This window comes from Nycticebus coucang, chromosome X (genome assembly GCF_027406575.1).
Source record: "Nycticebus coucang isolate mNycCou1 chromosome X, mNycCou1.pri, whole genome shotgun sequence".
NCBI classification, from domain to species: Eukaryota; Metazoa; Chordata; class Mammalia; order Primates; family Lorisidae; genus Nycticebus; species Nycticebus coucang.
The window spans coordinates 44,469,837-44,493,682 of record NC_069804.1 but is presented as its reverse complement, the minus strand read 5'-3'; the positions used below and the strand labels follow the sequence as shown (position 1 = coordinate 44,493,682).

The window sequence follows — 23,846 nt, the reverse complement described above, 5'->3', positions numbered from 1 at the left end:
GAAATAAAGGGAATCCAAATGGGAGCAGAAGAGGTCAAACTCTCCCTCTTTGCTGACCACGTGATCTTATACTTAGAGAACCCCAAAGACTCAACCACAAGACTCCTAGAAGTCATCAAAAAATACAGTAATGTTTCAGGATATAAAATCAATGTCCACAAGTCAGTAGCCTTTGTATACACCAATAACAGTCACGATGAGAAGCTAATTAAGGACACAACTCCCTTCACCATAGCTTCAAAGAAAATGAAATACCTAGAAATATACCTAATGAAGGAGGTGAAGGACCTCTATAAAGAAAACTATGAAATCCTCAGAAAGGAAATAGCAGAGGATATTAACAAATGGAAGAACACACCATGCTCCTGGATGGGAAGAATGAACATTGTTAAAATGTCTATATGTCCCAAAGCAATCTACCTATTCAATGCCATTCCTATCAAAATACCAACATCGTACTTTCAAGATTTGGAAAAAATGATTCTGCGTTTTTTATGGAACCAGAGAAAACCCTGTATAGCTAAGGCAGTTCTTAGTAATAAAAATAAAGCCGAGGAAATCACCATATCAGATTTTGGGCTGTACTACAAAGCCATAGTGCTCAAGACAGCATGGTACTGGCACAAAAACAGAGACATAGACACTTGGAATCAGATTGAAAACCAAGAAATGAAACTAACATCTTATAACCACCTAATCTTCGATAAACCAAACAAGAACATACCCTGGGGGAAAGACCCCCTATCCAGTAAATGGGGGTGGGAGAACTGGATGTCTACATGTAAAAGACTGAAACTGGACCCACACCTTTCCCCACTCACAAAATTGATTCAAGATGGATAAAGGACTTAAATTTAAGGCATGAAACAATAAAAATCCTCCAAGAAAGCATAGGAAAAACACTGGAAGATATTCGCCTGGAGAAAGACTTCATGAAGAAGACTGCCATGGCAATTGCAACAACAAAAATAAACAAATGGGACTTCATTAAACTGAAAAGCTTCTGTACAGCTGAGACAATAACCAAAGCAAAGAGACAACCTACACACTGGGAAAGGATATTTGCATATTTTGAATCGGACAAAAGCTTGATAACTAGGATCTATAGAGAACTCAAATTAATCCACATGAAAAAAGCCAACAATCCCATATATCAATGGGCAAGAGACATGAATAGAACCTTCTCTAAAGATGACAGACGAATGGCTAACAAACATGAAAAGATGTTCATCATCTCTATATATTAAAAAAATGCAAATCAAAACAACTCTGAGATATCATCTAACCCCAGTGAGAATGGCCCACATCACAAAATCTCAAAACTGCAGATGCTGGCGTGGATGTGGGGAGAAGGGAGCACTTTTACACTGCTGGTGGGACTGCAAACTAGTACAACCTTTCTGGAAGGAAGTATGGAGAAACCTCAAAGCACTCAAGCTAGACCTCCCATTTGATCCTGCAATCCCATTAGTGGGCATCTACCCAGAAGGAAAAAAATCCTTTTATCATAAGGACACTTGTACTAGACTGTTTGTTGCAACTCAATTTACAATTGCCAAAATGTGGAAACAGCCTAAATGCCCACCAACCCAGGAATGGATTAACAAGCTGTGGTATATGTATACCGTGGAATACTATTCAGCTATTAAAAAAAAATGGAGACTTTACATCCTTCGTATTAACCTGCATGGAAGTGAAGACATTATTCTTAGTAAAGCATCACAAGAATGGAGAAGCATGAATCCTATGTACTCAATTTTGATATGAGGACAATTAATGACAATCAAGGTTATGGGGGTGGGGAAAGCAGAAAGAGGGAGTGGGGTGGGGCCTTGGTGTGTGTCACACTTTATGGAGGCAAGACATGATTGCAAGGGGGACTTTACCTAACAATTGCAATCAATGTAACCTGGCTTATTTTACCCTCAATGAATCCCCAACAATAAAAAAAAAAAGATAAAATGTAGTTTAACCATTCATTTCCCAATTGTTTGTTGCTAGTGTATATAAGTATAATTATTTTTTTTTAGCCTTTTCTATAGGGCATTTTTGGACATTGATCTTGTATTCTGCCACCTAGTTGAACTCATTTACTTTAATTGATTTTTTAAAATTGAGGATGCCTCAGGATTTTCTATGAACAAGATCATGTTATATGTAAACAGAGACAGTGTTCCTTCTTTTTCTCAGTCTGGAATGCTTTCATTTCTTCTTTCTGCCTACATGTCCTGTCTACAAAAAGAATGAAATTCTGCTGCATGCCACAGCATGGATCTATCTTGAAAGCCTTATGCTGAATGAAGGAAGCAAGGCACAAAAGACAACATACTGTATAATTTCATTATATGAAATATCCAAAAAAAAAAAAAAAAAACCTCCATAGAGACAGAAGGTTGATTAGTGGTTGCCAGAGGCTGCAGGGAGGGAGGAATGGTGACTGCTTATGGGTACAAGATATTTTATGGGGGGGGGGAGTGATAATGAAAATAATCTGAAAGTAGATTGTGGTGGTGGTTGTACAACTCTGTAAATATACCAAAACTTACTCAATTGCATATTTGTTGTTGTTGTTGTTGTTGTTGCAGTTGTCACTGCTGTTTTTAGCTGGCCAGGTCCAGGTTTGAACCCACCACTCTCGGTGTATGGGACCAGTGCCCTACTCCCTGAGCCACAGGTGCTACCCTGAATTGCATATTCTTTTTTTTTTTAATGTTGGGGATTCATTGAGTGTATAATAAGCGAGAATTAATTGCATATTCTTAAATTATAATTTTATCAAATGTAAATTACACCTCAATAAATTTTTTTTAAAAGATTGACACATATAGCGAGAAAAGAAAAGAGCAGAGAGAAGAACCTTTCACTATGAGAATGGGAGGAACTGAAGCCATAAAATGAATAGAGAAGGGAAACTTCAAGCCATGAAATGAAAACAGAAGTTGTTGTCTTAAGAAACCAGCCAAGGGGGGAGAATGTCAATAAAGGAGGGTGGTCATTAAGATAAGACTTTAGAGTAGGAGAGCAATTTTGAAGTCCCCGTGAAACACGAAGAGAACAATTTCAGTGAAGTGGTGAAGGTAGAAGGAGGGAGTGAGTGTGAGGAGGTGTAAGCAGTTGGTTATTTCACTCTTTCAAGCACTTTGTTAATGGGAAAAAAAGGAATAAAATAAAATTAGAACTCAAAGGGGTGGCACTATCATGGAAATATTTTTGAGCATAGAGGAGAGTTAAGTATGTTGGGGAAGATAAATGGAAAGTAATTGAATGAGTTATCAGAGGAGGCAAGAGACAGTGTGATTAAGCATTCAACCTCCTGAGCTCAATAAAAGAGGGGCTATGTCCTTTCCAAAGGGAAGAAAAACAGATTGAAAACCATTAGAAAACCACAATGGGGTATCACAAGAATGGAAAAGCATGCATCCAATGTACTCAGCATTCTTATTAACTTTTTAATTTTTTTATTTTTGTGGTTATTTATTTATTTTTATTGTTTGGGATTCATTGAGGCTACAAAAAATTAGGTTACACTGATTGCATTTGTTATAATTGTGTCCCACCCACAAAAGGTGCCATACACCATAACCCCCATCTGCCTCCCTCCACCCCTCTCACCACTCCCTTGCTTACTTGACCCCCACCTTGAATTGACTTGAGTTTTTCTCTTGTGAGAGTATGTATTAGATCATCTACTGGCTTCATATTAGAATTGAGCACATTGGATTCTTGCTTCTCCATTCTTGTGATACTTTACTAATAAGAATGTGTTCCAACTCTATCCAGGTTAATACAAAACATGTAAAGTCTCCATCTTTTTAATGGCTGAATAATATTCCATGGTATACATATACCACAGCTTGTTAATCCATTGATGGATTTGTGAGCATTTAGGTTGTTTCTACATCATGGAAATTGTAAATTTATGATAAAATTTTTTTTTTCTTCTGGATAGATGCCTAGTAATGGGATTGCAGGAGCAAATGGGAGGTCTAATTTGAATTCTTTGAGGATACTCTATACTTCCTTCCAAAAAGGTTGTATTAGATTGTAGTCCCACCAGCAGTGTAAAAGTGTTCCCTTCTCTCCACATCTGCAGCTTTGAGACTTTGTGATGTGGGCTATTTTCACTGCGTATCAGTTATATCTCAGGGTGGTTTTGATTTGTATTTCTCTGATGTTTAGGGATAATGAGCATTTTTTGAAATGTTTGTTAGTCATTTGTCTGTCTGCCTCAAGAAGGTTCTGTTTATATGTCTTGCTCAGTGGTAGATGGGATTATTTTCTCTTTTTTGTTGACTAATTTGAGTTCACTATAGATTCTAGTTATCAACCCTTTGTCAGATTGATACCCTGCAAATATCTTTTCCCATTCTGAAGGTTGTCTTTTTGCTTTATTTGTTGTCTCCTTAGCTGTGCAGAAGCTTTTCAGCTTAATTAAGTCCCACTTGTTAATTTTTGTTGTTGTTGTGATAGCTGCTGAAGCCTTTGTCATAAAATCTTTCCCCAGTCCAACATCATCCAAAGTTTTTTCCACACATTCTTCTAAGATTTTTATCATTTTGTGTCTTAGATTTAAATCTTTTATCCATCTTGAGTCAATTTTTGTAAGGGGTGAAAAATGTGGGTCAAGTTTCAGTATTTTACATGTGGTTATACAGTTCTCCCAACACCATTTGTTGAGCAGGGATTCTTTCCCCCCACTGTATGCTTTTGTTTCATTTATCAAACATCAGATGGCAAGTAGAGACTGGTTTTATCTCTTGGTTTTCTATTCTGTTCCATATGTCTATATCTCTACTTTTGTGCCAATATCATGATATTTTGATTGCTGTGGACTTGTTATATAGCCTAAAGTCTGGTAGGGTGATGCCTCCAGCTTTGTTTTTATTACTAAGAACAGCCTTAGCTATACAGGGTTTTTCCTGGAAAAACGAAGTACTATTTTTTCCATTTCTTCAAAATGTGATGTTAGTATCTTAATGGGAATTGTGTTGAATCTGTAGATTGCTTTAGATAGAAGAGACATTTTTGACAATGTTGACTCTTCCTAGCCAAGAGCGTGGTATGTTCTTCCATTTGTTAATGTCTTCTGCAATTTCTTTTCTTAAGGTTTCATAATTATCTTTGAAAAGATCCTTCACCTCTTTTGTTAGGGATATTCCTAAGTATTTCATTTTCTTTGAAGCTATTATAAAGGGAATTGTGTCCTTGATCTGCTTCTCAACTTGGCTATTACTGGCATATACAAAGACTACTTATTTGTGAACATTGATTTCATACCTTGAGATGTTACTATATTTCCTGATCACTTCCAGGAATTTAGTAGTTGAGTCTCTGGGGTTTTCTAAGTACAAGGTCATATCATTAGCAAAGAGCAAGAGTTTGACTTCCTCTGCCCCCACAATGTACTCATTATTCTTTTTTATTTATTTATTTATTTATTTATTTATTTTTTGTAGAGACAGAGTCTCACTTTATGGCCCTCGGTAGAGTGCCGTGGCCTTACACAGCTCACAGCAACCTCCAACTCATGGGCTTAAGCGATTCTCTTGCCTCAGCCTCCCGAGCAGCTGGGACTACAGGTGCCCGCCACAACGCCCGGCTATTTTTTTGTTGCAGTTTGGCCAGGGCTGGGTTTGAACCCTCTGCCCTCGGCATATGGGGCCGGCGCCCTACTCACTGAGCCACAGGCGCTGCCCCACAATGTACTCATTATTAATATGAAACTTAGTAGATGAACAACTACAGGCCCACATGAGAGAAAAACACATTTAAATTTAAGAAGAGGGGAGGTAGCAAACTCTTACCTTTTGGACACAATGCAGGTGTATATGGAACACCTTCTGGCTGAAGAGCTCAACTCCAATTTGGACTTTACCTAACAAATACCTAATTGTATATACCCTTATATTAACCTGAAATTTTTTTTTTTTTTTTTTTTTTTTTGGTTTTTGGCCGGGGCTAGGTTTGAACCTGCCACCTTCGGCATATGGGACCGGCGCCCTACTCCTTGAGCCACAGGCGCCGCCCAACCTGAAATTTTTTAAAAAAGAAAACCACCATGAGGGCTTTGTTCAGTATTTTCCAAAGTGTTGTCCCCAGGCCTTCCTTAATCAGAATTCATGGGAGTGCATATTGGAAATGCAGATCCCGAATTGCATTAAGATTTATCAAATAGTCCTGCTGGCGTTCTGAGAAGTAGATGTCTGGAACAGAATGGAGAACCAAGAGAGGAATCCAGCTACTTACCGTTATTTGATCTTTGACAAGCCAATTAAAAACATTCAGTGGGGAAAAGATTCCCTATTTAACAAATGGTGCTGGGTGAACTGGTTGGCGATCTGTAAAAGACTGAAACTGGACCCACACCTTTCATCATTAACTCAGATAGACTCTCACTGGATAAAAGATTTAAATTTAAGACATGAAACTATGAAAATACTTGAAGAAAATGCAGGGAAAACTGCATTGAAGGAATCGACCTGGGTGAATATTTTATGAGGAGGACTCCCCAGGCAATCGAAGCAGTATCAAAGATACAATACTGGGACCTGATCAAACAAAAAAGCTTCTGCACAGCCAAGAACATAGTAAGTAAAGCAAGCAGACAGCCGTCAGAATGGGAGAAAATATTTGCAGGTTATACCTCCGATAAAGGTTTAATAACCAGAATCCACAGAGAACTCAAACGTATCAACAAGAAAAGAACAAGTGATCCCATCTCAGGGTGGGCAAAGGACTTGAAGAGAAACTTCTCTAAAGAAGACAGACACACGATCTACAAACACATGAAAAAAAGCTCATCATCCTTAATCATCAGAGAAATGCAAATCAAAACTACTCTGAGATATCACCTAACCCCAGTAAGAGTAGCCCACATAAAAAAATCCCAAAACCAGAGATGTTGGCGTGGAGGTGGCAAAAAGGGCACACTTCTACACTGCTGGTAGGAATGCACACTAATACTTTCCTTTTGGAAGGATGTTTGGAGAATACTTAGAGATCTAAAAATAGACCTGCCATTCGATCCTATAATTTCTTTACTAGGTATATACCCAAAAGACCAAAAATCACAATATAACAAAGACGTCTGTACCAGAATGTTTATCGCAGCCCAATTCATAATTGCTAAGTCATGGAAGAAGCCCAAATGCCCATTGACCCACGAATGGACTAGCAATTGTGGTACATGTATACCATGGAATATTATGCAGCCTTAAAGAAAGATGGAGACTTTACCTCTTTCATGTTTACATGGATGGAGCTGGAACATAGTCTTCTTAGCAAAGTATCTCAAGAATGGAAGAAAAAGTATCCAATGTACTCAGCCCTACTATGAAGCTAATTTATAGCTTTCATATGAAGGCTATAACCCAACTATAGCATAAGAATATTGGAAAAGGGCCAAGGGAGGGGTGTGGAGGGGGGAGGTTAGGGTGAAGGGAGGATAATGGGTGGGGCCACACCTACGGTGCATCTTAGAATGGGTACAGGCAAAACTTACTAAATGCAGAATACAAATGTCTACATAAAATAACTAAGAAAATGCCATGAAAGCTACGTTGAACAGTTTGATGAGAATATTTCAGATTGTATATGAAACCAGCACATTGTACCCCTTGATTGCACTAATGTACACAGCTATGAGTTAACAATAAATAAAAAAAAAAGTCAAACACTCCTACCAAATAGGAGTGTTTGTCACTGGGAAATCAACATTTTAATCTGAAAATTTGGGTAGATAAGGTTTCAATTGAAGGGTCAATCAAAGGATTGTCAAGAAGGTTCAGTTAAGTTCAAGAATTTTATATTGCATCACCTGGATAGGGCCCTAGAAATTTATCTTTCTTTCTTCCTTTTTTTTTTTTTTTTGAGACAGAGTCTCACTCTGTCATCTTGTGTATAGTGCCTTGGCATAATAGCTCACAGCAACCTCAAACCCTTGGGCTTGAGCCATCCACTTGCCTCAGCCTCCTGAGCAGCTTGGACTACAGGCATGCACCACTACGCCCTGTTGGTTTTTCTCTTTTAGTAGGATGGGGTCTCCCTCTTCCTTAGGCTGGTCTCATACTCCTGAGCTCAAGCAATCCACCTGTATCAGCCTCCTAGAGTACTAAGATTATAGGTGTGAGCCACTGTGTTCCCCCCTAATTTGTATTTTTAACAAGTTCTTAGGTGATGTGGATGCTGCTAGTTCAGGACCCACACTCGGAAAACTGCTGTTGTAGTTAATCTAATCATCTTTATGCTAGATAGTTTGTGATTGGGAGAGCCGAGAAAACCCACAGCAGCTGTGCTCAGGACTGAGGACTGGCAAGGCAAATGCAATAGAAGGACCAGGGGAGCTCAAGAGAAAGAAGGCATGGTTGAATAGAGCTCCATACTGGTAGATAAGCTGGTGGAGAGAAAAGAGGCTAAGAACCTGTGAACATAGGTCAGGGCTAGTAGGATGAATGAAATATGAAAAATAAAGTAAAAAATCAAAGATGAAAGAGCAGGATGTTTTGGCCAGAAAGGAAAAAACTCGAATTAGAGTTCTTGGAGGTGGCTCCTAAGTAATGACATGGTTCCGTGTTAGATTGTGCCAAAAGGTCATGGAAATAGCAGGGAGAAAAAGAGTGTCAGAAAGGAAAAGTTCTAGACTGTGAAGCAAGGAGACTATAAAATTATCATGAAAATGGAATGAAGACATCAGGAATGACAAGAAAGGGGATGGAGAAGGTTAACTTTTGAGTCTGATGCTGGAAAGACCAAGAAAACATATTGAAGGCTCAGAAAAGTTATAGTCTCCCCAACTTCCCTCCAGGTAGAAATTGGCAGAGCTGAAACAGAAAGTTAGTTCCTTCTTATTCCAAAGCCTATGCTTCAGCTATTACACACTGATGTTTACTTACAGCACAATAATGTGTTAATTCTGAAGGAAGTTGCACAGAATTTGTTTCTGTTTTAAAAGTGCTTTGTGACTAGATAACGCACAGTGTCATCTTCCTAGAATGAAATTGCACAATCAAGTCATTTTTTTCAGAAGGATTAAGTAGCACCACTCCGGCAAACAATGCTGAAGATTTTTTTTTCCTCTCTCCTTCCAGCTTCTTTTTATGCATAAATGCTTTTGAGTGTATTTTGTCTGTGTGCAGGAAAAAAAATCAGCAGATATAATTTAGGCATATAATGAATCCAGATGAAACACAAATGGCCAATAAATATATGAAAAGTTGTTCAATCTCACTGGCTTATTGTACCCTCAATGAATCCCCAACAATAAAAAAAAAAAAAAAGAAAAGTTGTTCAATCTCACCAGTAATCATAAAAATGTAAATTGAAACTACAATAAGAGAGCATCTTTTGCTCATCAGATAAACCATAATTTAAAAATGTGACAATCACTGGTATAGGGAATAGGAGGATGGGTAAACAGATCATCTTACACCATCCAGTGGGTAAATAAACTGAAACAGCCACTTGGGAGAGGAGTGTGAATGTCTCTAGTAAAATGAGACACATGTCAACCCTACAACCTAACATTTTCCCTTCTAAGTACACAACCCAGAGAAACATTTGACTATGTAGACAAGAGGACACATAAATAGATGTTTATGACAGCATTGTGAGAAACAGCAAAAAAAAAAAAAAAAAAAAACTAGAGCTACTTGGGAGGCTGAAGCAAGAGAATCACTTAAGCCAAAGAGTTGGAGGTTGCTGTGAGCTGTGAAGCCACAGCACTCTACTGAGGGCGACATAGAGAGACTCTGTCTCAAAAAAAAAAAAAATTAGGAACAACCAAAATATCCATCAATAAAAGAATGAATAAAATGTGGAATCTTCCTGAAATGGATTGCTAATCATATTAAAATAAAGAGGCTAGAGCTATATGAATCAGTAAGGATAGACCTAAAACACTTAACGTCAAATTTAAAAAGTTGTAGAATGGAATGTATAGAACAATTCCATATATATATATTTTTTTCCCAAACCCACAGAAACATTACATCTGTTTCTGAATGTACATGAAAGTATTAAAAAGGATAGATATCAAACTCATCATAGTGGTTGTCTCTAGAGAATAGAGAAAGGGCAATGGGCTGGAAATATAGTCAAAGGGGAGTTTTACATTTACCAGTTTTTCTAAAACTAAAGGTGTATAAAACATGATTTTTAAAAAAGAAATGCACAGACAAAAGCTGGAAGAAATATAAAAATTATTTACAGTTTTAAAATCTGGGACATGAAGATATGGGTGTTAATTTTATGTTAACCTTTTGAAAAGTGTAATTTTCTAAAAGAAAAGGCCTCCAGCATTATTCCAGAAATATAGTTGTTCTGTTTCAGGGAGACAGAAAAATAAGACTTTGTTAGAAGTTGTCAAGTGGTCAGGCTACACATTGTATATTAATGTACTGTGACCGGTTCAGACCAGCACACACTGGTGCATGTATTCTTAAGCTAACTTAAGAATTTAATTTTAATTAATTTAATTTAATTAATTTCTTCTGTGGACATCCCAATGGAATCTGTGGAAAGAGATATCATCATAAACTTAGATGTTCAAGAAAATCACCATTAAAGAGTGAAATGTGAAAGAACTCGCTGCTCCAATAAAGACCAGACTAAAAAAAGGAAAGGAGAGAAGGAAAGCACAAAAGATAACAAATAGAATATTTAGGTTACTTCTACTTCACACAATCCTTATTCCAGCTGAGCAACGTCTTCTAACACACACTGTTCTTGTCATCATTCTTGGAATAACTCTTGGGTCTCAGTCTGATGCTCTGTCTGTAACTATAAACAACTTTTCCTCTACAATTAGCACAGCCACAGAATAATGACACTGCATTAGAGACATGAATCCTGGCATAAATACCTTTTTACTATGATAAAATAAATCACTGGTTGTCTATTTTCACTGGCACAAGCATAATATACATTGGACTTTCTATTATTCTTTTTTTTTTATTGTTGGGGATTCATTGAGGGTACAATAAGCCAGGTTACACTGATTGCAATTGTTAGGTAAAGTCCCACTTGCAATCATGTCTTGCCCCCATAAAGTGTGACACACACCAAGGCCCCACCCACCTCCCTCCTTCCCTCTTTCTGTTCCCCCCCATGACCATAATTGTTATTAATTGTCCTCATATCAAAATTGAGTACATAGGATTCATGCTTCTCCATTCTTGTGATGCTTTACTAAGAATAATGTCTTCCACACCCATCCAGGTTAATACGAAGGATGTAAAGTCTCCATTTTTTTTAATGGCTGAATAGTATTCCACGGTATACATATACCACAGCTTGTTAATCCATTCCTGGGTTGGTGGGCATTTAGGCTGTTTCCACATTTTGGCGATTGTAAATTGAGCTGCAATAAGCGGTCTAGTACAAGTGTCCTTATGATAAAAATATTTCTTTCCTTCTGGGTAGAAGCCCAGTAATGGGATTGCAGGATCAAATGGGAGGTCTAGCTTGAGTTCTTTGAGGTTTCTCCATACTGCCCTTCCAGAAGGGTTGTACTAGTTTGCAGTCCCACCAGCAGTGTAAAAGTGTTCCCTTCTCTCCACATCCACGCCAGCATCTGCAGTTTTGAGATTTTGTGATGTGGACCATTCTCACTGGGGTTAGATGATATCTCAGGGTTGTTTTGATTTGCATTTCTCTAATATATAGAGATGATGAACATCTTTTCATGTGTTTGTTAGCCATTCGTCTGTCATCTTTAGAGAAAGTTCTATTCATGTCTCTTGCCCATTGATATAAGGGATTGTTGGCTTTTTCATGTGGATTAATTTGAGTTCTCTATAGATCCTAGTTATCAAGCTTTTGTCTGATTGAAAATATGCAAATATCCTTTCCCATTGTGTAGGTTGTCTCTTTGCTTTGGTTATTGTGTCCTTAGCTGTACAGAAGCTTTTCAGTTTAATGAAGTCCCATTTGTTTATTTTTGTTGTTGTTGCAATTGCCATGCCAGGCCAATATCTTCCAGTGTTTTTCCTATGCTTTCTTGGAGGATTTTTATTGTTTCATGCCTTAAGTTTAAGTCCTTTATCCATCTTGAATCAATTTTTGTGAGTGGGGAAAGGTGTGGGTCCAGTTTCAGTCTTCTACGTGTAGACATCCAGTTCTCCGAACACCATTTATTGAATAGGGAATCTTTCCCCCAAGGTATGTTATTGTTTGGTTTATCAAAGATTAGGTGGTTATAAAATGTTAGTTTCATTTCTTGGTTTTCAATTCGATTCCAAGTGTCTATGTCTCTGTTTTTGTGCCAGTACCATGCTGTCTTGAGCACTATGGCTTTGTACAGACTAAAATCTGGTATGCTGATGCCCCCAGCTTTATTTTTGTTACAGAGAACTGCCTTAGCTATACGAGGTTTTTTCCGGTTCCATACAAAACGCAGAATCATTTTTTCCAAATCTTGACAGTATGATGTTGGTAATTTGATAGGAATGGCATTGAATAGGTAGATTGCTTTGGGAAGTATAGACATTTTAACAATGTTGATTCTTCCCATCCATGAGCACGGTATGTTCTTCCATTTGTTAATATCCTCTGCTATTTCCTTTCTGAGGATTTCATAGTTTTCTTTATAGAGGTCCTTCACCTCCTTCGTTAGGTATATTCCTAGGTATTTCATTTTCTTTGAGACTATGGTGAAGGGAGTTGTGTCCTTAATTAGCTTCTCATCTTGACTGTTATTGGTGTACACAAAGGCTACTGACTTGTGGACATTGATTTTATATCCTGAAACATTACTGTATTTTTTGATGACTTCTAGGAGTCTTGTGGTTGAGTCTTTGGGGTTCTCTAAGTATAAGATCATGTCGTCAGCAAAGAGGGAGAGTTTGACCTCCTTTGCTCCCATTTGGATTCCCTTTATTTCCTTGTCTTGCCTAATTGTTTTGGCTAGAACTTCCAGCACTACGTTGAATAGTAAAGGTGACAGAGGACAACCTTGTCTGGTTCCAGTTCTAAGAGGAAAAGCTTTCAGTTTTACTCCATTCAGTAAAATATTGGCTGTGGGTTTGTCATAGATAGCTTCAATCAGTTTTAGAAATGTGCCACCTATACCTATACTCTTCAGTGTTCTAATTAGAAAAGGATGCTGGATTTTATCAAATGCTTTTTCTGCATCTATTGAGAGGATCATGTGATCTTTATTTTTGCCTCTGTTAATATGGTGGATAACGTTTATAGGCTTGCGTATGTTAAACCAGCCTTGCATCCCTGGGATGAAGCCTACTTGATCATGATGAATGACTTTTTTTGATGATAAGCTGTAATCTATTGGCTAGGATTTTGTTGAGAATTTTTGCGTCTATGTTCATGAGTGAGATTGGTCTGAAATTCTCCTTTTTGTTTGGGTCTTTTCCTGGTTTTGGTATCAGGGTGATGTTTGCTTCATAGAATGTGTTGGGGAAGATTCCTTCTTCCTCAATTTTTTGGAATAATTTCTGCAGTACAGGAATAAGCTCTTCCTTGAAGGTTTGATAGAATTCTGGAGTGAAGCCATCTGGACCAGGGCATTTTTTGCTTGGAAGCTTTTTTATTGTTTCTTTGATCTCAGTGCTTGAAATTGGTCTGTTCAGGAGCTCTATTTCTTCCTGGCTGAGTCTAGGGAGAGGGTGTGATTCCAAATATTGATTCATTTCTTTCACATTGTCAAATTTCTGGGCATAGAGTTTCTGGTAGTATTCAGAGATGATCTCTTGTATCTCTGTGGGATCAGTTGTTATTTCCCCTTTATCATTTCTGATTGAGGTTACTAGAGATTTTACTTTTCTATTCCTCGTTAGTCTGGCCAATGGTTTATCTATTTTATTTATTTTTTCAAAAAACCAACTCCTTGTTTCATTAATTTTCTGAATGATTCTTTTGTTTTCAATTTCATTGATCTCTGATTTGATTTTGGATATTTCTTTTCTTCTACTGAGTTTAGGCTTAGATTGTTCTTCTTTTTCCAATTCCATAAGATCTCTTGTGAGATTGCTGATGTGCTCTCTTTCTGTTTTTCGAATGTAGGCATCTAAAGCGATGAATTTTCCTCTCAAAACTGCTTTTGCAGTATCCCACAGGTTTTGGTAGCTTGTGTCTTCATTGTTGTTATGCTCAAGGAAGTTAATGATTTCCTGTTTTATTTCTTCCTTCACCCATCTGTTATTCAACAGAAGATTGTTTAGTTTCCATGCCTTTGGGTGGGGTCAAGCATTTTTGTTAGAGTTGAGTTCCACCTTTAGTGCCTTATGGTCTGAGAAGATACAAGGTAAAATTTCAATTCTTTTGATTCTGTTGATATTTGTTTTGTGTCCCAGGATATGATCAATTTTGGAGAATGTTCCATGGAGTGATGAGAAGAATGTATATTCTTTATCTTTGGGATGGAGTGTTCTATATGCGTCTATGAAGCACAGTTGTTCTAGGGTCTCATTTAAGTCTCTTATATCCTTGTTTAATTTCTGTTTAGAGGATCTGTCCAGCTCTGTAAGAGGAGTGTTAAGGTCCCCTGTTATTATGGTATTATCAGATATCATACTGCTCAGACTGAGTGAGGTCTGTTTCAAGAATCTGGAAGCATTTAAATTGGGTGCATAGATATTTAGAATTGAAATATCTTCTTGTTGTATTTTTCCCTTGACCAATATAAAGTGACCATCTTTGTCTTTTTTGACTTTAGTTGCTTTAAATCCACATGTATCTGAAAATAAGATTGCAACTCCTCTTTTCTTCTGAATTCCATTTGCCTGAAAAATTGTCTTCCAACCCTTGACTCGGAGCTTTAATTTGTCTTTTGAAGCCAGGTGTGTTTCTTGCAGACAGCAAATGGATGGCTTGTGTTTTTTAATCCAGTCAACCAATCTATGTCTCTTCAGTGGGGAATTCAAGCCATTAACATTTATGGAGATAATTGATAAGTGTGGTAGTATTCTATTCGTCTTATTTTGTGAGAGTCCGTTGCTTAGTTTTATCTTTTGGATCAGTGGGGAGGTTTGGTTCTGTCCTTTAATTTCTGAGTCCTTACTTTGCTGCTGATCCATTGTGGTGGTCAGTGTGCAGAACAGGTTGAAGTATTTCCTGTAGAGCTGGTCTTGTTGTGGCAAATTTCCTCAATGTTTGTACATCTATAAATGATTTGATTTCTCCATCAATTTTTAAGCTTAGCTTAGCAGGGTACAGAATTCTGGGCTGGAAATTGTTCTGTTTAAGTAGATTAAACAGAACAATTTGTCTTCTTGCTTGGAAAGTTTCATTAGAGAAGTCTGCAGTCACTCTGATGGATTTGCCCCTGTAGGTCAACTGGCGCTTACTCCTGGCAGCTTGCAGAATCTTTTCTTTTGTCTTGACTTTGGACAGGTTCATCACAATGTGTCTTGGAGAAGGTCGGTTAGAGTTGAGGCGACCTGGGGTCCGATAGCCCTCTGAAAGCAGGGTGTCAGAATCTTTGGTGATATTTGGGAAATTTTCTTTTATAATATTCTCTAGTATGGCTTCCATTCCTCTGGGGCATTCTTCTTCCCCTTCTGGGATTCCTATAACTCGTATGCTGGAACGCTTCGTAGAGTCCCATAGTTCTGACAGTGAATGTTCTGCTTTCTCTCTCTTCTTTTCTGCCTCTTTTACTATCTGAGTTATCTCAAAAACTTTGTCTTCTACCTCTGAAATTCTTTCTTCTGCGTGGTCTAACCTGTTGCCGATACTTTCCATTGCATCTTTAAGTTCCCTAATTGACTGTTTCATTTCCTTCAGCTCTGCTATATCCTTTTTATATTCTTCATATCGTTCATCTCTGATTTGATTCTGTTTTTGGATTTCCTTTTGGTTATTTTCCACTTTATTAGCAGTTTCCTTCCTTGTTTCCATCATTTCTTTCATTGTTTTCAACATGTGTATTCTAAATTCCCTTTCTGTCATTCCTAACATTTCTGTATAGGTGGAATCCTCTACAGTAGCTACCTCATTGTCCCTTGGCGGGGTTGTTCTGGACTGATTCTTCATGTTGCCTGGAGTTTTCTGCTGATTCTTCCTCATGGGTGATTTCTTTTATCTGTTTCCTTGCCCTAATTTTCCTTTCACTTCCTCTTGCTCTTTAAGTTCTCGTGCCTGTGGACTAAGGGTTACAGGACCAGAAGGGTGAGAAGGTTTAAGAGCAAAAAAGGGATGAAAGAAAGGAGGACTGAGTGATAAGAAAAAAAAAGAAAAATAGAGAAAGGAGAGGGCATGGGTAAAAGGAATATTGACAAAAAGAAGAGAGGCACAGAAAGAGGGAGACAGAGCAATATAGGTGTACAGTAGGGTACTTTGATACAACCTTAAAAAAAAAAAAACACCTTCTGGGGGTGTCCAGTTGGGTGGTTCCCTTGAGGTCAGCAGCTCTTTTCTAACCTGATCAGACACAGTACCCCACCTCCACCAAGTAGAGAGGAAAGACAAAAATGCCATAAATCAAACGAAAACAAGCAAACAGAAAACTTTACAGGATAAAATTGGTTGGAAAAACCAAATAATAGCGGTAGAAACAGTAACAAAAATGAAGTTCTAATTATTGAAATAGGCAGTAATGGGAAATTATAATTAAACTAGAAAAATTGAGAAAGAAAAAGGATCTGTATGGAAAAGGTTGAACTTAAAAAACAAAACAACAATCCACAACATCAAAATAAACAAAAAAAAAACAACTAAACCAAAAAAAAAAAAAACACAACCAAAAAACAAAGCAGTATGTATATGTTATTGAATATTGTCTGGGCAACACGTGGTCTTCTGGGGTATGAGATGTTAATCACAGTTCTGATACGACTGGAGGCTGCTAGTTTCTCAAACCCCAGCAGGTAGACACCCTAAATCTCTCTTCAGCCCACTTGAAAGGCGCTTTGAACTTGTTCACTTACTGAGCAGAAGCTTTCTCAGGGAAGTGCTTGTCGCTGGAATCACTGCTGAAGTGGCTATCCACTTACCCTGTGTGTCAAAACTGGTCTCCTGCCCCGGAGGGTTAGGGCTGCAAGGCAGCTCAGACCCCGCCCTTAGGCTACTTGTTCGCTGGGTTACCAGCTCCCACCCAATTCCAGCTCTGCAACCCTGAGGGCGGAGCTTGCCGGGGCGGATCGCTCACAATGGCTCCCTGTGACCCAGAGCCAAACACTATTAGCTCCGACTGGCTCAGCGGCTCACACTGGGGCCCTAGACAAAGGCCAAAGTTCTCCGCACTCCCACTCAGGCTCTCCCCAAGGCAGTTCAGCTGAGTGCCAAGTCCAAGGACATCAAAACAGTTCACAGGTAAGGCCTTTCTGGTTTGCAGTCTCGCTGCTACTGAACTTACAGTTGCGGGCGGGTTTAGACGGATTGAACACACGCGACCACTTGCCGGTTTTCCACTGTTTTAGTCCTCCTCTTGGGGTCCAGAAGTCTCTCGCTGACTCCCTGTATCCTCTCAGGGGTGATGTTAGGCAGATCCCACCAGCCAGAGATGCCTGGAGTCCTATCTCCCCAGACTCACGGTGCCCAGATGCAAGGAAGCTGTTACTCGGCTGCCATCTTGCTCCGCCTCCTGATGCTTTATTGTCTTAACAACAACAGCTGCACACACACAATCAAAGTGCTCAACTTTTGAGAGTAACCTGGTTGTTGTATCAGATTGTGAGCACTTTGAGGTCAGGGATTGGGAGTTTTTAATCTCTGAACCCCAGCAGGTGCTCAGTGAACATCTCTTTCAATTGGTAAATTTCTCTTTGAGCCCACAGGTGCCACACCTCTGAGATCCACTTCTAATGGTGGCTTCAGGATAAACTCTTACAGCCACGGCGTGGGACCCGGAGCCAACTCCCGCCGGTGGCCACGGGGGAAACTTTCCCCGGGCAGAGAGGCACGCTCACAACTTGCTCGGCACCCGCTGCCTTCCCAGCAGCGGCGGCGTGTCGGGACCGGTGATGCGAGGCAGCAGAGGCGGTGGCGGAGCTCCAGCAGACTTTCTGTTATTCATTACATACTAGAACTGAGAGCATCATTTGTTGAATAATATGTGTCTTAATGTGTACAACAAAAGAGATAATATGTAACCTTGTAGACCTTTGGGCCAAGGAAAGGTGACTCATTTCCAACAGAAGAAAAGAAAGAGTCTCAACATCCCCAAGATGCTAGATAAAGAGACATAGTAGCAAGGTAGACAAAGAACAATGAAAGGGGAGAAGAAAAAGAAAGCTAAAGGCCTAATAGCTTTGTAAATGTAGCACCCTATGTTGACATTACAGAAGTAAAAGGAGAATCTACCACCAGCAGTTCATTTTTGGGTGGCCTATAGAATCCTATACTCAATAGAAGAATATCAATCAGGATGAGCCGGGGTATACCACAGTGGCAAACATCCTCAAGTCCTTTTAGCCTAAAGGTTGATTTCTTGCTTTGGAGACAATTTTAGAAGGTTCACTTGGGGCTATGGCCTGCATTGCCATCATCCTCACTTTGAGTCTAAGGCTGATGGAGCAACCACTATTGGAGAATGTTGCCAGTTTCCATTGCAGAAGGGGAAAAAAGAGTCTTGAAGGCCTCCAAAATATTCTGCCAAAGGTAACTGACATCATTTCTGCTAATAATTCATTGGTCAAGGCAATTTATTTGGCTAATCATGATAACACAATGAGAAGGCATTCTGATTTCATACTTATTATGATAGCCAGTTACCAGGAGAACATCTCTTCCTGTAAGGAGAGGCAAATTGAGAAGCAGATAAATGATTTAGGTGGTAAAAGATGCCCCTTCTAGGTGATAGAATCACACACAGCCTAGTCCATCCATGTAAGCAGGGGCATCTAACCCACTGCCTGCAGGTCCCAGGCAGCCCAAGATGGCTATAAATGCAGCCCAACACAAAATCACAAACTTACTTAAAACATTAGGAGTTTTTTTCTTTTAATGTTTTTGTGAAACTCAACTGCGCAGTTCTCAAGTGTAAACTTTGTAGACTACAATGTCACGTCCACGTCCTAGCTATTTGTACGCATGCGTGGCTTCAGTGTTACAGCAGTGTGAGCCTTCCAATGTGTTATCTTCCAAGTGCAGACAGTTGAGTTGACACCAAAAGACATTACATGTGCTTGTGGTAACTTGCCAAGGCAGCAATTGTCAATAGTATTTCAACCTACCATTGCAACATTAGGCATTTACTGTTATTTAGGAGTCAGGTAAGCATCCTTGTTTGATTATGAAGGGTACTTTCACTGCTCAGTGGTGCCTCATACATCACCCTCTGTACTTAACAGTGTGCCCTCCACCTCTCCCATGCATCAGCAGCTGAGCTGTGGAAGGGCCCAAATCTTTCTTTCTACTTTTCCATCAATTGGTTCTCATAATAAAAGAAATACAGCTCCTGTTACATTGTTTTACTCCCAACGTGTCTTCTACAGCATCTCAAAAGAAAACAGAACCCCCAAAATGAAAAATTATGGATGAAGGAAGATTGCTCAGTGAAAAGTAGACAGATGACTACTTTTTTGTTGAGGCAAATAATAAGGTTCTCTGCTTAATTTGGAGGGAATTTGCGCAAATTTTCAAAGCTTACAATTTGAAAAGGCATTATATGCAAAAACATGCTACCAAATTTGATGTATATGAAGGATTGTGTTCTAAGAACAAAAAAGCAGAACTGAAAAAAACTGTCTTCTCAACAAAAATTGTCTTTAAAAGTTGCAACTCAGGTGAGCACAGTGCATCACACCGATAATTCTAACACTCTGGGAGGCTGAGGTGGATGGATTGCTTAAGCTCAGAAGTTCGAAACCAGCCTGAGTAACAGCGAGACCTCGTCTCTACTAAAAATAGAAAAACTAGCCTGGACTCAGGCTCCAGGCGGCCAGTGCGAGCGGGCCCAGGTCGCCCGGCTTTAGGCTAGCAGCAGTGGCGGCATTTCGCACGAGGCCCTGCCCCCTCGCAGCCCCTCCCGGCGCGGTGCATGGAGACGCAGCCAGCTGCTTGCCGCTGAGCCCTGCGGCCTGGCCGGGACTCTCAGGGGCTAAGGTGGCCTCAGGCTCCAGCCGGCCCCGCTGCCCGAGGGCTGCGCACAGCGGGTTGGCCTCATCGCCCTTGCCGATCGCCTGTGGCCCTGCCGTCCTGTCCCAGGAAGTCCTGAGTACCATGGCTTACTCCCAGTGCAGTCGGGCCTGCCAGGCATACAGAACCTTTATCCAGAAGAGCTTTTTACAAAACTAGAGCAAATTGGAAAGGACTCTTGGTGAGGTGTTCAAAGGCATTGACAATTGGACTCAGAAAGTGGTTGCCATAAATATCATTGATCTTGAAGAAGCTGAAGATGAGATAAAGGACATTCAACAAGAAATGACAGTGCTAAGTTGGTGCGACAGTCCATATGTAACCAAATAATTATGGATCCTATCTGAAGGATACAAAATTATGGATAGTAATGGAATACCTTGGTGGAGGTTCTGCCCTAGATGTGTTAGAACCTGGGCCTTTAGATGAAACTCAGATCGCTACTATATTAAGAGAAATACTGAAAGGACTGGATTATCTCCAGAAGAAAATCCATAGAGATACTAAAGCTGCCCATGTCCTGCTGTCTGAGCTTGATAAGGTGAAGCTGGCTGACTTCAATGGGGCAGACCAGCTGACGGACACCAGATCAAAAGGAACACCAAGGGCACCCCTTTTGGATGGCACCTGAGGTCATCAACCAATCTGCTTATGACTCAGAGGCAGACATCTGGTCCCTGGGTATAATAGCCATAGAACAAAAGGAGAGTCACTTCATTCCCAATTGCACCCGATGAAGGTTTTATTCCTCATTCCAAAGAATGACCCACCAAAGTTGGAAGGAAACTATAGCAAACCCCTCAAGGAGTTGGTGGAGTCCTGTTTGAATAAGGAGCCGAGTTTTAGACCCATTGCTAAAGAGTTACTAAAGCACAAGTTTATGACGCTCAATGCATAGAAAACATCCTACCTGACGGAGCTCATCAACAGGTACAAGAGATGGAAGGCGGAGCACAGCCATGAGGACTCCAGCTCCTAAGACTCGGACTCGGGAACAGATGGCCAAGCATCTGGCCATAGTGACTCTGGGGACTATATCTTCACCATCCAAGAGAAGGATCCCAAGAATCTGAAGAACGGAGCTCTTCACCCATTAGACTTAGAAATAAGATGAAAGATGTCCCAAAGAGGCCTTTCTCTCAGTGTCTACAATTATTTCTCCTCTGCGGAGTTGAAGGAGCAGAGCCAGGCGTGCGAAGGGACATGGGATCAGTAGAAAAACTGCTGAGGGCCATCTTCCTGGCAGAGGGTCATCTTCCTGGCAGAGGAGACATGCCCTGCATCTCCGACACTATGGTGGCCCAGCTTGAGCAGCGGCTCCAGAGATAGTGGTGGAGGAATCTCATCCCACTGAAATTCCTGTGGTATTTGGGGTTTTGATTTTTTCTTTTTTCTTCATCTTCCTCTTTAAAAGTCAAGGAGAGGCTCGTTGCCTGTGGCTCAAGCGGCTAAGGCACCAGCTACATACACCTGAGCTGGCAGGTTCGAATCCAGCCCAGGCCCACCAAACAACAATGACGGCTGCAACCAACCAATAGCTGGGTGTTGTGGTGGGCGCCTGTAGTCCCAGCTACTTGGGAGGCGGAGACAGGAGAATAGCTTGAGCCCAGGAGATGGAGGTTGTTATGAGCTGTGATGCCACAGCACTCTACCCAGAGAGACATCTTGAGGCTCTGTCTCAAAAAAATAAATAAAAAATAAAAGTCAAGGAGAGCCTTTGCTGACTCTGCTGAAGAGGTGCTCTGTGGAGGGGCCAAGACCCCACAGCCGAAGGCACATGTCCCGGACACACATGGTCCTCTTGTGCCACAGCCAGATGAAGTCTCTCAGATGGGGTGGGAAAGGGTCCACTCCTTTGAGTGATCATTTTATTTTATTATTCTTGGTTTTAATTTTAACCATAGTGCACATATTCAAGGAAAGGGTTTTTAAAACAGAAACCCTGAAATGTATATTTGGGATTGCAGTAAGGCATCTACAGACGTGAAATCTCAGGTATCCTGTGTTAAATTGTCAGCTTCCCCCAGGAGGTGGAGAATCACTCTGGTGGATCCGTGTACAGATTTGTATACAAAGTCATTTTTATGGAAACTCTTTCGGCATCGATGCCATAAGAAATCATTGTGTACAAATTGGCCAAGTGCTTCTGTAGATAATGTCCTTGGAGTCTACTTGCCTTGTCTTTATTACACGTAAATTTTGAATTATGTGACCAGTGATTTGGATTTTATTTTGTATTTTCAGGGTTTGTCATTAATAATAATTAATGCCCTTTAGGGAACACTCCTATTTGTACCTCAACAAATGCAAATTTTCCTCTTGTTTGCCCTGCCACCCTTTTGGTACACTTAGAAGTTGATTTCCTTTTACATTGATGGTACTATTTCTTAGCATTTTAAATTGGAGCATATCTTGCCTCATGAAGCTTTAAATTATTACCTTTGGTTTCTCCCCAGGGAAGCGCTCTCATCTAACATTCGTTTGGAGTCGTGCCACTGCTGGTCTGCACCAGATGTACCGTCCTTCCCATACAACTTTCTGTTGTACCTTGTAGTAGAATCTGCATATCATCTTTCCCATCTAAAAATGTCTGAATGGTTACACATATAAATTTTATAACACACACACACACACTAGCCTGGACTTGTGGTACGTGCCTGTAGTCTCAGGCACTCTGGAGGCTGAGGCAAGAGGATTCCTTGAGCCCATTTAAGGAGTTTGAGATTGCTGCGAGCTATGATGCCACAGGGCCACGTAGAGAGACTTTGTCTCAAAAAGAGAAAAAAGCTACAACTCATATACAATTGTAAAAGCTAGTTATGTGGTAGCATGTTTAATAGCAAAAATATCAAAACCGTTTACTGGTAGTGAGTTTATTAAGTCTGGAAAGCATGGTAGACATAATTTGCCCTGAAAAAGGGGGGATATTTCTTTTTTTTTTTTTAATTGTTAGGGATTCAGTGAGGGTACAAGAAACCAGGTTACACTGATTGCATTTGTTAGGTAAAACCCCTCTATACAATTGTGCCTTGCCCTCAAAAGGTGTATCACACACCGAGACCCCACCCTCCTCCCTCCTTCCCACTCTCTGATCTTCCTTTCCCCCACCTACCCTCCCTCCTTCTCTCTCTGCTCTCAAAAGGGAGATATTTCTAAAAGCAGCTTGCTTCACCAGATTATAGCCAAGCAAACTGAAGAAATTGAAAAATCTATCAAAAGAAATTTTGAGAGGTTCTGGGCCCTTCCGCACTGGGGAGGAGTCGGGGCCCGATCCGGGATCCTGCAGAGACACAAGCCCTGCAGGTGTGGCGAGTAGGCTCCACGCGGGTGGGTGGAGCGCGGACGTGGGAGGTCCCAGCGGCTGCGGCAGAGCCTAGACTTGCAGGGATTCCCATGGGTGAGGCTCCCATTCAGAAGGAGAGTTAAAGGACAAAAATTCAGCAAGTAACCTGGTGGATTTGAGCTACACTAAGAGAGAAGGTTGTAGAACGCATGTCAACCCCACTGAGGCGAGCTGCAAGCACAAGGATACAAACAAAAGGTACAAAATCCATCAACAAGTGGACGGGAGTTCCCTCCCCCATGAGAATGGCTCAGAGTGCCCCACAAACAACCGGGCAGAGTTCAAAGTTCCTCACAGTACACTCCACAGGAGAGACCCTCTAAAAACTGGACCTACCTCTCCTACTAGGGTGCCACGGCATCCTCCTGCCAGGCATAAAACTGTATAAACTGTATATAGTCTCTACCTGGAATTCTGAGCTCCCAGCGCTCCCCTTCACTCACACTGGGGTCTGGAGGCCACTCCTGGTCAG

At 40.4% G+C, this 23,846-nt stretch overlaps 1 pseudogene; it reads left to right on the top strand.

Annotated features, from left to right (window-relative positions):
• Positions 1 to 9,403: 9,403 nt before the first annotated feature.
• On the top strand, positions 9,404 to 21,360 carry LOC128576780 (serine/threonine-protein kinase 24-like; annotated as a pseudogene).
• The last annotated feature ends 2,486 nt before the right edge of the window (positions 21,361 to 23,846 follow it).